Source organism: Pelobates fuscus, chromosome 3 (genome assembly GCF_036172605.1).
Source record: "Pelobates fuscus isolate aPelFus1 chromosome 3, aPelFus1.pri, whole genome shotgun sequence".
Lineage (NCBI taxonomy): Eukaryota > Metazoa > Chordata > Amphibia > Anura > Pelobatidae > Pelobates > Pelobates fuscus.
Window position 1 is genome coordinate 276,146,193 of NC_086319.1, and position 12,234 is coordinate 276,158,426.

The window sequence follows — 12,234 nt, forward strand, 5'->3', positions numbered from 1 at the left end:
GTCCCCAAGGACGGCATAACATGCCCACCGTCCTTAATGGGTTAATTATCCCAAATGTTCCCCAACACACATATGCTTATTTAAGTACTTCTCTGACATCACTTTCTTGCAATGTAATGGTCTTAGTAGCCCGAGAGTGCGTTATAGCATTCAGTGTGTTTTTTTTCTGGTTTGACTTGGGTTGTCTGACTATTCTTACCTCTGGAATCCCTCACCTTGGTTTTGTTTCACTTGTTTATTCTACCTTCTCCTATCCTTGACCTTGGCCTGTCTCCAGGTATCCATACACTATTCTTTGCACCTTATAGTAAGCCACCGGGCTTACTCTAAGGTTACCCATTAGCAGTTGGATGTCAAATCCACAACTATTCCAGGGTCAAGTATACATGTATAACACAATGATCATCTGCACACACACATATAATAGAGTGCATACCTGATGTTTTGCATCTTATCTAGAGATCTGGTAATTTGAGAAACTAGAATTGTGTGAGTGTGCTATTTATACAGAACAATGTATAAGGATTCCAGGATACTTATATGTCTCCTCTCTTGTCACAGAGATTGCAATAGTCTAAACCAGGGGTAGGCAACCTTTTAGCAGCACTGTGCCGATATAGGATTGTGATGTCCCGTAGCGTGCCAGTCCTATTTTTTTAAATTAAGGTTTGTATGCTGCCAGATTCTGCTTGTGTTCTTTATACTGCAGTTACTTCGGATTGTTGTATTTGTATGTATATGAGCTATTATATTGTACATATTCATGAGTAGTTTGTGGTATTGTGTATGATACATATGAATGTGGGCTGTGTATGGGGGCTGCTTGTGGAATTGTGTGTGTGTGTGGATGGATATGTCACATTGTGTGTTTGGTAGTGTGTGTATGTGAGGGGCTGTTTGGGGTATTGTGTGTGTGTGGATGGATATGTCACATTGTGTGTTTGGTAGTGTGTATATGTGGGGCTGTTTGGGGTATTGTGTGTGTGGATGGATATGTCACATTGTGTGTTTGGTAGTGTGTATATGTGGGGCTGTTTGGGGTAGTGTGTGTGTGTGGATGGATATGTCACATAGTGTGTTTGGTAGTGTGTGTATGTGTGGGTGCTGTTTGGGGTATTGCATGTGAGAGGCTGCATGTGGGGTTGTGTGCATGTATGTGGATTGTTAGCGGGTTACGTTTGTGCGGATTGTATGTATGTTTGCTTGTGGGCTGTTCGTATTATTTGTATGAGGGGAGGGTTATTGTGCATTTCTGTGTAAATCTAGCAATGTGGGTGGGTTCCAGTGGGGACCAGGCTGGCCAGGTACAGGTCAAGGACAGGAGCTGCTACAGCAGCTGCAGGCTGCTCTACTTCAGTGTGGATTCCCATTCACAAGTGCTGGGAGGAAGTGATCTGAGATCACTTACTCTATGTGCTGCAATATATAAATTGAGGATTGTCCTTCACCACCTTTTCGTATTAGCAGATATCTGAAGTTTCACTGGGACTCCTGATAGGCCAGAGCCTGTTTGGCTGTAGCAGCCTTGAATGCCGTGCAAAGACACCTCGAGTGCCGTGCATGGCACTAGTGCCGTAGGTTGCCTACCCCTGGTCTAAACATTCTTTATTGTGAAAATTGCGTGGTAGATTGTAGAAAGTTTTTTTTTTTTTTGTCAATCTGTATTTTATTGAGGCATGGTAATTGGGATACAGAATAAAGAGAGGGGAAATGTGCATTTAGAATACAGTACAGGGTTCAATAACAATGGTAGCTAACATTTCTTTAGTATTCGTACCTCTTTTTTTTTTTATATGTTATGTTTAACATCGACATGTAAGCAAATCAGAAAATAATATTAGCAGAATCAGGCTGGGTCCAGGCTAGTCAGTAATAGTGAGTATTTCAGTCGTTTAGTTTCATTAGCTGAAGAGTGATATAAGTGTTGGATTTGTCGCTTTAACATTTGTCGCTTTAATATTTGTCACTTTATCATTTGTCGCTTTATCACGTGTCGCTTTATCATTTGTCGCTATAACATTTGTCACTTTAACATTTGTCGCTTTAACATTTGTCGATTTAACATTTGTCGCTCTAACATCTGTCGCTTTAACATTTGTCGCTTTAACATTTGTCGCTTCAGCAAGTGTCGCTTTAACAAGAGTCACTTTAACAAGTGTCGCTGTAACATGTGTCGCTGTAACATGTGTCGCTTTAACATGTGTCGCTTTAACATGTGTCGCTTTAATATTTGTTGCTTTTACATTATGCGAGAGAGGTTCCCTCGGCTAAGTCAGGTTCAAATGTTAATGTTACCTCGTTAGTATGTCGAGGCATGGAAATGGGTAGCCATGGCTAGTCTACAGGCTAGGTTATCTATGCTGGTTTAGCCCTCTGTTTATGCGGAGCAGTGTATGTGAGGGGGCTTGGGGGCTCGGAGCCTATCCGGTAACATAGATATTTAAGGCACGTGAGGGGCATGAGACGAAGCGTACTAAAGGCAATAAAACACTGCCATGTAAAGTGTACTAGTGAGGACCTAAAAATGCTTGTACCTATACAGGAAACATGAGCTGAGTCATATTAAACAGAAATTATGTTAAGTCATGAATTACAGGGGGCGGGGCCTGACCATCATGGCCGACAGACATGTGCCTGGTGAGCTCCTCACACAAACTGCGAGAATCCAGCCACAAACAGGGATGTTGACCGCAAAAAAGCAACCAGCGAGCAAGCACATCGTACCTGACCGATGGGGAACACTCCCAGATGACTCCGGAGTCCCGCCAGCCGACTTACAGCCGAGCACCGGTTCTGAGGCCTACCCTCGTGGGGGCACTCATGGGGGGAGGAAACGGCCGATCCTCCGCCCTGAGGCCGCCGAATTCAAGCAAGCAGCCCGTTCCCCCCCCTATGGACCGGCGGGGGTCATCCCGGTCCCTGCTGGGGAAATACAGACACATGAGAATGGTTCCCAGAGACACACTGCAACCTCCCGCTCCTGGGCCGCATCCAAAATGGCCGACGGAGCGGAGAACTCTCCCACGACGACTTGGGAAGCCAACTTTAACGCAGTCTTTAATAAGATCTGTGAGGCATTCTGGTGCCGGATCGCAGCACGAGCAGAGAATCAAACAGCAACTCCCTTGGCGACTGGTTCCATTAAGCAAGAAGACCCAGATACCCGCATGGACAAAGCTGCAGTCTCAGCCACCCACCCTTCTTCTGGGCTGGGTACTCACCTGGAGACACCTCTCCTACGCCAGCCATACACCTGGGGAGACTCGAAGTTACCCTGGGCACATGATCCTCCCAACGGGATCCATGGCAAGACGGCACGAGTTCCCTTTTAGGCCTCAGGCTGAAGACAAGTGGCAAGCAGACTCCACAAGTCCAGAAACCACTGGAAGCATCCTGCAAACAAGTCAGCTGTCAGAGTCTCTGCCAAGGAAGAACTACCGAGCACAGCACTGCTGCCTCTCAACCGTGAGTGGGTTACACAGGCTCTCTCCTCGCTGCCCGACAACCAAGCATCCCGAGACCATTGCGCTGCCTCACCCTGCGGAGTGGGATAGAGACACTTACCAATGCCCTTGCCCAGGTCCTCAAGGACACTCGCTTAGCAACCATGGACCTGCCTGGACCTGAGGGTCTCATCCATAATGGGTTACCCTGGTCTAACATGCTTATTCTAAGCTATCTCTTACTTACCTGTCAATCTAATATCGTGTCCTAACATGCAAACGCTTAGATATTGGTTTATCACTGTATTTACATACCATTCTCAGTAATGTACCTAATAACACACACCCAGTAGCAACATGAAAGATGTATAAGCTATAGCAAACGAGTCACACACTAACACTAGCTATTCTCACTTATCATTTATACTTGCACTCGAGTATGCCTCATTGCCTTTGCAACAGGCTTCCTACACTATGTGACATGCTGAATAGTTTACGTCTGTTTTATCATAGTAAAGTGCAAATCTCCGTGGCGATGCTTTATGTCTATGCTAGTAATTATGCTACAGATTTAATCCCGTTGTTGACTAGTATTGCTATTTCCTACCTTGTTATTAACTACCTGATCACAAGACAATAGTTTGCCTTGCGTTACGCCTGAATGTTTTAAAGTTAAAAATTGTGCAGATCTAGCCTATGCCATATATATGTCAAATACAAGTTGTCGGTACCTGCTGTTGTGGCATTACCTGCATGTATGTAAACCTTTGCACGCAAAAATAAAAAATTACAACAAAAAAAAAGTCATGAATTACACATTTAAGGTACTGCACAGTTGCCCTCTGGTGGTACTTATCAGGCTACATCGAATAAACATTACTCATAGGAGAGAGTCCCAATGCGTGTGTGTGTGGGCATAACGGTAGGTTTAGGCACATGTCATCCAGCCGGCCTGAACCTCATGGCAAGGTGCTGGTGTTTTTATGGTGCGACAGGTTCAGCCAACGCCCTGCTTGTGCCGGAGTGTTTGTGCTGCGGCGTGCTGGAGTCTGCCCGTGCCTTCCTGGCACTCAACTCCCCGCTCCGCGGTTCTCCTTCTGCACTTCCCGGGTGCTCGTCGTACTGGCGCCGTGTCTCTTCGGCCCGAGGCCTTAGTAGGGGCCTGTGCCGCATGTCCATTGACCCCATCAACAGGGTCATGGGCCCGTGGGTGTGCCTGAGCACAGCTATCCCCTCGGGTATATGGGCGGCGTGGGAGGGTCACCTCCAGGTAAGCCCCCAGTTCAGAAGAATGGTACACTGTCCCAGTATCGACTTCCTTGCGAGTGGTGCGGTGTGCCGTTCGGCCCTTGGGTGGTCCCCGTGGGTACCCCAGAGTGGTACCGCCAGGCAGGGCTGTTGTAGGGATCGTGACTGTATGGCAGCGATAGGTGTTATGTCCGTCATTAGCCCGCTTTTTCCTTCTGTGGGTTTTCTGTGGTAGCGGTCGTCTCTCTAGCGTTATGAGGCTATTGTAGTTTTGCTGTCGGCATTTAGGAGGCCGTTGAGGTCGCCGCTCATTGCGGGTTTGTTTACCTCTGTCCGGCTTCTCTGTAGCTTGTGCCTGTCTCATACGTTCCTGCAGCTTGGACCAGAAATTTTCAAATATGACCCCCAGGGTGTCCAGAACTTGGCACCTGGGGTCTGCTTCATCCGATTGCGTTATTGTCTGGCCCATCGTCGCAGCGCCTGGTGCGTCCGCCATCTTGAATGGCTCCAGACCCGCTCGATAGTTCCGCCGGGTACACAGAGGCGTTTAGACCGGAGGCAGTACAGGTCTTTGGGAACTGGGGTAACCCCCACCGGCAGGGGGGGGGTAGGATGTGTGTGCCCCCTCGTCTGCCAGAGAACCGGGAGAGCGGCCGTCCCTCCTCGGCTCCCACCCGCACAGGCCGCTTGCCGCACGTGGTCCGCCCGGTACCGGAGGACCAAGTGACTGGTGTCCCCGGGTTCAGGTCGGTCTTTTGCACTCGATTAGTGCTATCAGCAGTCCGTGTGTTCGGGTGGTCGGGCGTTATGCCCGGAATCTAGGGTCCAGACTCGGGAGCCCACTCTTTGTACGTCTTGTCCGTTTGGTAGTCAGGCTCCGCCCCCCGATTGTAGAAAGTTGATGAATATATTGATATATTTTTTTATTAACAAGAAGCATAATAGAAACCATTGCTAACAGGTTTCAAGATGCGGGACACCAGGGAGCTAAAGTCGGATGGTGGGACAGGTCAAATGTATTGTATTTACTGTGATTTAGCACTTATACAATAAATAGATATATTTATTTAAAAAATCAAACAAAACATTGAATCAAATAAAAAGTCACAATGTGTGCACGGATCCACTTTAGTGAACAATGTATCGATCAACTTTCTCTATAGAATATGTAACACAATACAAAGTGTAATACAGATACTAATCTGTCACCTAACTCTGTGTAGAGAGTACAAAGTATCACATACGGTATCAGAAGCAGCTGCCCAAAAAAACAACAAATAAAAAACCTATATATAAAAAATAAAACTATAATGCATAAACAATAATAAAAAGTACCTGCCTCGGTGTGGGCCCCCCACCGAGGTAATAGAGGAAAAAAAAAAACCCAGGAAAAAGGAAGGGTATTGAAGAGGATTCTATGCCGCCGGTATCCGACCCACTTCAAAAGGGGTCCGTCGAGGAACGGTGAGATGCACCGCGGTCGGGATCTTCGAAAAAGACCGCGGTGAACGCTGTAGCAGACCACTCACACAGGCACCTGGTGAGTCACTCACAATATGACTATATATAAATATACCGCGGTCGGTGTCTTCTCAAAAGACCGCGGTATAGTTGAAATGGAGCAGCCTTGAAAAGGATCCGGTGGAACCAGCCACACATGCAGTCACGTCTACGCATTTCGTCCCTTTTCGGCTGCCTTTCTTTGTTTTCTTATTATTATTTTTAATCCATTATTTTTGTGTATAGATTTTTTATTTTTTTGTTTTTCTTTAATCCCCTGTTTTTTGTTTATTCATTTTCCCCTTCCACTAACTATTTTTGTTAAGGGAAGTGAGGGTTACTATACCTCCGGACACAGTGAAGCCGGGGACTGACGGCTATATATTCAAGGCTGCTCCATTTCAACTATACCGCGGTCTTTTGAGAAGACACCGACCGCGGTATATTTATATATAGTCATATTGTGAGTGACGCACCAGGTGCCTGTGTGAGTGGTCTGCTACAGCGTTCACCGCGGTCTTTTTCGAAGATCCCGACCGCGGTGCATCTCACCGTTCCTCGACGGACCCCTTTTGAAGTGGGTCGGATACCGGCGGCATAGAATCCTCTTCAATACCCTTCCTTTTTCCTGGGTTTTTTTTTTTCCTCTATTACCTCGGTGGGGGGCCCACACCGAGGCAGGTACTTTTTATTATTGTTTATGCATTATAGTTTTATTTTTTATATATAGGTTTTTTATTTGTTGTTTTTTTGGGCAGCTGCTTCTGATACCGTATGTGATACTTTGTACTCTCTACACAGAGTTAGGTGACAGATTAGTATCTGTATTACACTTTGTATTGTGTTACATATTCTATAGAGAAAGTTGATCGATACATTGTTCACTAAAGTGGATCCGTGCACACATTGTGACTTTTTATTTGATTCAATGTTTTGTTTGATTTTTTAAATAAATATATCTATTTATTGTATAAGTGCTAAATCACAGTAAATACAATAGTCCTTTTTTTGACATATTCATTCCTGAGCGCACATACTTCTTTATACTTTTTTGAGCTACCACTCAATTTTAGACGCTTGTGTATGTATGTAGCTGCCAGTCCCAAATATTTGTTATTTAATACACCTGATATCTATCTTTTCTCAGGTCAAATGTATTGCAACATTTTCTAGGGTGAATATATAAGTCACTCAGGTAAGAAAAGCTTATTTATCTGCACTCCTGCATTATGGATGACAAAGTCTTGGATGCAGTCTGCCATAAAGGCTCAAATGGAACTGCAGGGGATAACTCATTTTCGTGCTGTGTTCAGTTAACTTACAATTAAAAAGAATCCAGTCAGACTTAAAATAAATAAATAAAATACAAAATAGCAAACCAATAGCTTAATTTTAGTTAGTTAATTAGGCAATCATAAATTCTACAAACTAAACAATGTAAGAACAATGGCCACAAATAACAAACCCTTTGGACCCCCACAATGTGTACAAAATAGCAAACTAAAAAGTGTATACAATCAGATCACAAAAGAGGCATTAAATGCACCTTCAGTATGCCCAATAAAATTAATTCTATGTCCACCTAAACAAGCCACGCACTGTTTCTTTAAATGGCTACCATAATTTTGTAATTTAGCAATCTCATGCAGTGGGTATACATATTCAAACTATGTGCCCCTGTGTATATATATATATATATATGAGCAAAAACGATCACTTAACACCTAAATGTAATAGGAAAGTGAAAAACAGCACTTATCTCAATGGATAGTGATGACAGCTTCCTCCAGGGATAATCTCTTTAAATAACACATGTATACAAACAAAGGAGGACACAGCTGCAGATCTGCAACATGAATAAAAAAACAAATAATAGTGTAACACTGTTAAATAAGTGTAAATGCACTGTGTAGAATATCACTCACAAGAAGGATGAAAGAATATTGCCCAAGGGTGCCTCCCCTGATGTAGATGGGAGGTAAAAAACACTTCTCCTATTTCGGAAGGTGACGGGATCAGACTCAGGATAGTAGAATAAAAAATTCTGCTTTATTTAAAAATAAGTACAAAAAATAAAAGCATAAGCTCCAATAGTTCCAGGTTCTACGCGTTTCGTTCTCAAAAGGACTTCCTCAGGGACCTCCTGGTATTAAAAATTACAAATAGCAACAGCAGTAACAATAACAGAAGAAAGCAGTATAATCCCTCCCCCCTGAGCCCCTCCTTTTATATGGTTGGCTGGTCTCATTGGTGTTCCCTTGGGCGTTGTTGGCTTGTTCCAGCTGTAGAAAATCAAATTTCCCGGGTTTCAACGATTTTGTGACGCCACCAGTTTTTGGCAATAGAAAAACGTCACTTCCAGTGCGGCGGCTTGTATGGATACTTAATGATGACACTTGCGTTCCATTGAAAAAAATAAAAATAAAAATGAATTAAGATGAAAATAAATAAATTATAAAGATAAAGTTAAAAATGAAAATAAAGGGGGCGGGGCCTGACACTCAAGCGGAGCAGTCGCATGCCCGGCGAGCTCCTGCTCTAAACACTGAAATAAGGCATTAAAAGGCCGACAATCCACAGCTCAAACCCTGCAAAATCACCAACGTGAACAAGGGCATCCAGGCGAACCCACGAGTGTCCAACTTTCAAGTTACTCACCTGATTGCCCGACTCCTGACTTTGCGGCCTACAGGCAGACCTGCCGCAGGAGGGACGGCTGCTCTCCTGGGGATCTGGTCGGCTAAACAGACCGCGCAGATTTGGTCTTTCAACACCCCCCCCCCCCTCTGGACCGGCGGGGGATATCCCGGTCCCCACCTGGGAACACCACCACACCTGCCAGGCATTAAAGCTAACAGTCACCTCACCGACTGTGCCTTCAGAGGACCGAGGGTCAAGAGGAGCAAGTGCCCCTCGCAGCCTGCACCTGGGATTAAGCGTACCCACAGAGCTCCAGCACAGACACAAACTCCCAGACGGAGACCTCGGCGACCTAGCTTGCCTGCAAGAAGCTCACACACTCGAGCAGCCCAGTACCTGCCAGCACCACAAGGACCCAGCCTGACTGCAGTGAGAAGAGCCTGTGACAATGGGAGATGGCTGACAGCTAAGGGAGATAACACCTGCGATGGCCCCAAGGACACCGACCACCTGCCCCAGCCTTGCCAGCGAGCTAAAGGCATCGGCTGAACACGGGACTTTGAGCCCAGTCTTGGCTCCCTGTTACTCTACAGTCGTTCTCTCCCCCACCCATTACGTTAAGGTCTAACCCAAGCAGTGGCCCATTGGTGGTATTTGTTTATTTCTTTATTTTCAGCATGTCTTCACTTAATATAACAAACGTGCTGCTATCTAGCTCTGTTAGCTTAATTATTTCCACTCAGCCGATGTTGATACAGACATGCTAGTCTAGCCTATTATAATATAACAACAAAAATGTGCAGTTTATCAGTGCCAAATTTACGCTTCTGTTGACTCCTCTATTTGTGCTGTTGTGGCACTTTACGTATGCCTGTAATTATCTTGCACGAAAAAATAAAGAATTAAAAAAAAAAAAAAAAATGAAAATAAAAATAATAAAATTAAAATAAATGGATAAAAATAATAATAATGAAAAAAATAAGTAAATATAAAATAAATTAAATGAAAATAAAAATGAATATAAGAATAAAAGTAAAAAATGTAAATAATAATAAATAATATAAATAATAAAAATGAAAATAATAATAATAATACGAGAATGAATTAGGTAATCTGAATGTTCAGATCTACTTTTTAAGATGGTATTATTCCCACAATGGGTCCATATGAGAGGTGTACTGTAATTTCATTCACATTACAGAAAACAGATAATGTCTATTTCAGCGTTGAGAACTCCTGGTTTCAGAGTGCCCAATTGATGGATCTAGAAGGTCTCTCGCTCTGCTAGCCTCTCGTCCCTGTTGCCACCTCTCCAGTGGGGTCTTATATGTTCTATACCAAAACACATCATGGTCTGCCATTTAAAAAGGGGGAAATTGTTGCAGTGAACTGGAACTGTGTGATTGATGTATTTTTTCCGAATGTTATTCAGGTGTTCTAAAAATCTGATTATCCAATATAATCTCTAATAAGATGTTTTTTTACGGTTACTGTACTGGTAAAGTCTTTTATTATTCCCACTTTGTTCCCTGTGGTGTTACATGACTTGCATGCTATGCATCCTTTGAACCCTACCGATTTGGATAATTCTTTCTGTTTATTGGTAATTTTGATACTATAGATAGGTGCTAGGGTATTTTTGAGATTTTTTGTTTTCTTAAAAATTATGGGTGGACGATCTGGAAGGTGAGGTCCTAAAAGTCTATCTTCCTGTAATATAGACCAGTATTTTAACATTGCCCTTTTTATCTTGAAATTATCCATATTATATTTTGTGATGAAGGCATGATCATATTTCTTTATAATTTCTTTATCTATATATTTATCTTCCAATAAGTTACTCCTATTTATTCTCGAAACTTTTTTTAGTTCCTTCTCTAAGTGAATTTTATTGTATCCTTTTGCAACTAATTTGTTTTTGACAACAGTGGCTTGGGTCTGAAGCTCATTTAATTTGGAACAATTGCAGCGTACTCTAGTGAATTGGTTTTTGGCGATTCCTCTTGGTGACAGCTCTGTTTGTGTACAAAACTATTGCCATCTATTTTTTTGAAAAAACATTTAGAAATTGTATCAGATCTGTTATTTGAAAGGGTCACATCCAAAAAAAAATCTATTTTCTTTTTATTCCATTTCGCTGTGAATAAATTATAAGAATTGTGAAAATTTATTGATTTAGAAAATCAACAAATTGAGTGAAAGAATTTTCTGTATCACGCCAAATGATGAGTATGTCATCTATATACCTTCCCCAGAGGACCAGGTCTCTCCCCCAGCCATGCCAGGACCACACAGTTAACTCCTCCCACCTTCTCATGAAAATATTGGCATAGCTGGGGGCAAACCTGGTCCCCAATGGCTGTCCCTGTGAGTCCGTCTCCTCATCAAACATAAAATAATTGTGTTCTAAAATAAAAGTGATGGCTTGCAGGGGTGTGTTTACCCCGAGGAAAACAAGGCATTTGCCTTGGGCGGCACTTTCTGTGGGGTGGCAAAAAAAGCCGCCCCCCCCAATCGCCCTGGCAAATGCCTTGCCAGCCTCTTATCCTGGGGGGCCCAGGAGCTGGCTGGCTGACCACCTCAGGGCCCCCAGGCTGGCAGCAGCAGCACTTTCCGGGCAGGCGACGAGGAAGCAGTAATCCTCCTGTTCAGCTCCCGTGCGTGCCCCGCAGTGATGCCGGAGCTGGAATATGACGTCATTCCGGCTCTGGCATCACTACGCGGCGCGCGAGGGAGCTGAACAGGAGGATTACTGCTCCCTCACCGACTGCAGTGACCGGACGCCGAGCAGCCCCACTGGACCCCAGGGAAAGTGATAATCCACCCTAGCATTCCCAAAGGTAAGGAGGCTGGGGGGATTGAATTTAAAAAAACATTTTGAGTGTCTGTTTGTGAGTGTGTGTGTGTGTGTCTGTTAGTGTGTGTCTGTTAGGGAGTGTGTTACTATGTGTGTGTCTGTTAGTTTTGTGTGTGTGTGTGTGTGTGTCTGTTAGGGAGCGTGTATGCATGTCTGTTAGTGAGAGTGTATGCGTGTCTGTTAGTGACTGTATGTGTCTGTTAGTGAGTGTGTATGTGTCTGTCAGTGAAAGTGTGCGTATGACACTGAGTGTATATGTGTCTGTCAGTGAGTGCATATGTGTATTTAGAAGGCGGGGCGGGGGGGAGGGGGTGCCTGAGTTTTGTCATGCCTAGGGCAGCACAAAACCAGGATACACCACTGATGGCTTGTAAAATAAAACCCCCAAGTGACTGGGAAATAGCTATGTCGTTGTGTAAATAGTGTTCCACTGCCTCTATACCTAATTGATGGTTGATGATAGTATTGAGGGAGGTAACATCTAAAGTGGCCCAACTATACTGTTTTCCCCACTCTATATTTTCCAGTTCTTGTATAATGGCCTTG